The sequence below is a fragment of the Macaca nemestrina genome, chromosome 7 (genome assembly GCF_043159975.1).
Source record: "Macaca nemestrina isolate mMacNem1 chromosome 7, mMacNem.hap1, whole genome shotgun sequence".
NCBI classification, from domain to species: Eukaryota; Metazoa; Chordata; class Mammalia; order Primates; family Cercopithecidae; genus Macaca; species Macaca nemestrina.
The window spans coordinates 78,617,110-78,620,135 of NC_092131.1; positions in this window are offsets into that span (position 1 = coordinate 78,617,110).

Sequence of the window (3,026 nt, forward strand, 5' to 3'; positions counted from 1 at the left end):
ATATATGGTCAGCTGTTTCATTGAATGTATATAATAAGTACAGTGATTAAAATAAGAAAGCCATCTGTCCCCTGCTCTCTTCATTCATTATCCAATCAATATTCAGTTTGATGACCTTCATAAAGTAAGTAAATTTTGCATACCCTTTGGTTAGGCCCATCTTAAGGCACCAAATACTAGTTGATCTGAAGACACATTAAGGCCCATGGAGAAGGGTCTGCTGCCTTTAATTGCCAAAAGGTAGCACACTCTTTCATCTCTGATCTTTCCACATTGCCTGAAGCATTGTTCTCTCTGCCCCCTCCCTTAATAATTAATTAATAATTAATTATCCCTGATTATTAATAGGCATAATTAATGCCTATTAATCCTTTTGCCATTTATTTGCCTGATGTCTCCTGTCTTTTCTGTTCCCCTGCTCCTCTTTAACTGCCTCTTTTGTGCTAGATACATATTTTTAGTGTAACATTTTAATTCCTTTGTTGAATTTTTATGATTTGTTTTAGTTATTTTCTTGATGATTCCTCTAGGGATTATAATATGCATATTTACTTATCACTACTTCACATTAATGCTAACTTAATTCCAGTGACATATACAAACTTTGCTCCGGTATAGCTCCATTCCCACCACTCTTCTTTGTGATGTTATTGTCATAGATATTACAGTTGTATGTGTTGAAACCACTTTGTAATATTGTTTTATGCAATTATTCTTTAAATCAGTTAAGAGAAGAAAGGAGAAAAATATTTTTTCCTTTACATTTACTTACCTTTTCCATTGTTCTTTATTTTTTCATGTAGATTAAAGGTATTATCTATTGAGCGTCATTTCTATTCTTCCTGAATATCTTTCTTTAGCATTTCTTTGAGGCAGGTCTGCTAACAACAAATGCCCAGTCTTTGTATAACTGGCAATGTTTTTATTTCACCTCTGTTTTTGAAGTAAAATTTTGCTGGGCATAAAATTATTCATTGACAGATGTTTTTCCCCTCGGTATTTTAAATATGTCATCCTGCCACCTTTTAACCTCTATTATCTCTCATAAAAGATCACCTTTAATCTTATTGTGGTTTCCTCACATGTGATGAATTGCTTTTCTCTCACTGCTTTCAATATTTTCTCTCTGTCTTGCAACAGTTTAACTATGATGTGTCTAGTCCAGGTGTTTTGGTTTGTTTGTTTCTTTTTTTTTTTTTTTTTTTGCAATTAGCCTACTTGGGTTTGTTGCAATTCTTGAATGTGTAGATAAATAGCTTTCCATCCAACTTGAGAAAAATTAGGCTGTTATTTCTTCAAAGACTTTTCTCTCCCTTTTTATCTTCTCTGTCTGGGACTCCCATCACATATAAATTGGAATGCTTTGGTGAGTGGCAAAGGTTTCTGAGGCTCCATTCATTTTTCTTCATTCTTTTTCCTTCTGTTCTTCAGATTGGATAATCTATATTGATGTATCTTCAGCTTCATTGATTCTTCCTTCTACCAGAACAAATCTGCTGTTAAGTACCTCTGGTAACTTTTTCTTTCTTTGGTTCTATTTTATTATGAAATACACTTATCTTTTTTTAGAAATATTTTATATTGACTGAGTCACTGTTATTATACTTTCCTTTAATTCTTTAAATGTGTTCTCCCAAGTCTTTAAAGCATATTTTTAATAGCTGCTCTGAAGTCTGTCTATTAGCTCCAACATTTGAGTCTTCTCCCTCTCTTTTCCACCTCATCGGAGACAATTTCCATTGAAATCCCCAAAGTGTGATGTATGCATTCACACGTTGCTCTTGCTTCTTCATGTCTTGTTGAAAACTGGATATTTTACATAATGTATCATAGCAACTCTGTATTGTGATCCATCCCCCCCACCCCCCGCCTCCACAGTAGCTGTTGCTGTTGCTATTTGTTTGTTTAGTAACTTTCCAAAATTAATTCTAGAATCTATCTTCCCCATACTTGGCAGCTGCTGATGTCTCTAGTGGGTGTTTTGTTTTTTTAATTTTTTTTTTTTGTTGTTGTTGTTTTTATTTTTAAATCTGGCTGCCTAGGAGCCATGTCTATAACAGAATAGCTTAGTGATCAAACAATAATAATTCAGACATCGTGTTTAAGTGCCTTGAACCAATAAAGTTCTGCACTTTTCTGGTGTATCTAAGTGTGGGTTAAATTCAAACAGTTAATAAGTTTCCCCCAGCTCCTTTTACTTTCTGTGTGTGCAAGGCCTTACATTCAGCCAGGGAAGAGTAGATGCCTAAGGCTTTCTTCAGTCTCTTCTGAGTGTGTATGGAGCCTTGTAAATACGTGTAGCCTTTCAGCCACCAGGGATATGTAGAAACTTTATCTGTATCTTCCTATTAAATTTCTGATTGTTCTGCTAGTATTTTCATTGCCCCAATCAGTATTCTAAACTAAGAGAGTTGCAACATTGGCCTTCCATGAATCAGTATTCCAACTTAAAGAGAGCTGCAACATTGTCCTTCCATGAATCAGTATTCCAACTTACAGAGAGTTGCAACGTTGTCCTTCCATGATTGTTTGCAACCGACATTGCTATTGTCAGCCCCCTCCATTAGCAAGGTTCCTTGTTTTTCCCAGCCTGCCTCACCCTAGTAGAACTACCTTTTCAGAGTGCAGATAATAGAGGAGAATGAGAGCAAGCTAAAAGGCTGTAGATTCCCATTATTCTTGTTTAGTTTTAGTAGTTTTCTCGAATAAATGCTTAGAAATTTGGCGTCTGCTCTTGGCCAATTTCTAAAGTCCTAAAATTGTTGTTTCAACAATTTTTCCAGTTATGTCATTGCCCTTTGGGAAAGGATTTGCTGAGGGTTTCATGGTACTATTCTAGAAGTCCCCAGAGACTATAATATTAAACTAATTTAAGAGTGTTCATAAGACATTAAACAAAAATTATATAATCTATTAGAAATAAAAATACAAAATGAGTTAGAAATATTCAGAGAATTCCAAGTTTTTTCTTGTTTTCAGATTTCTCATGATGAGCTACTAAACTATCAGGTCATTAAATGTTAATT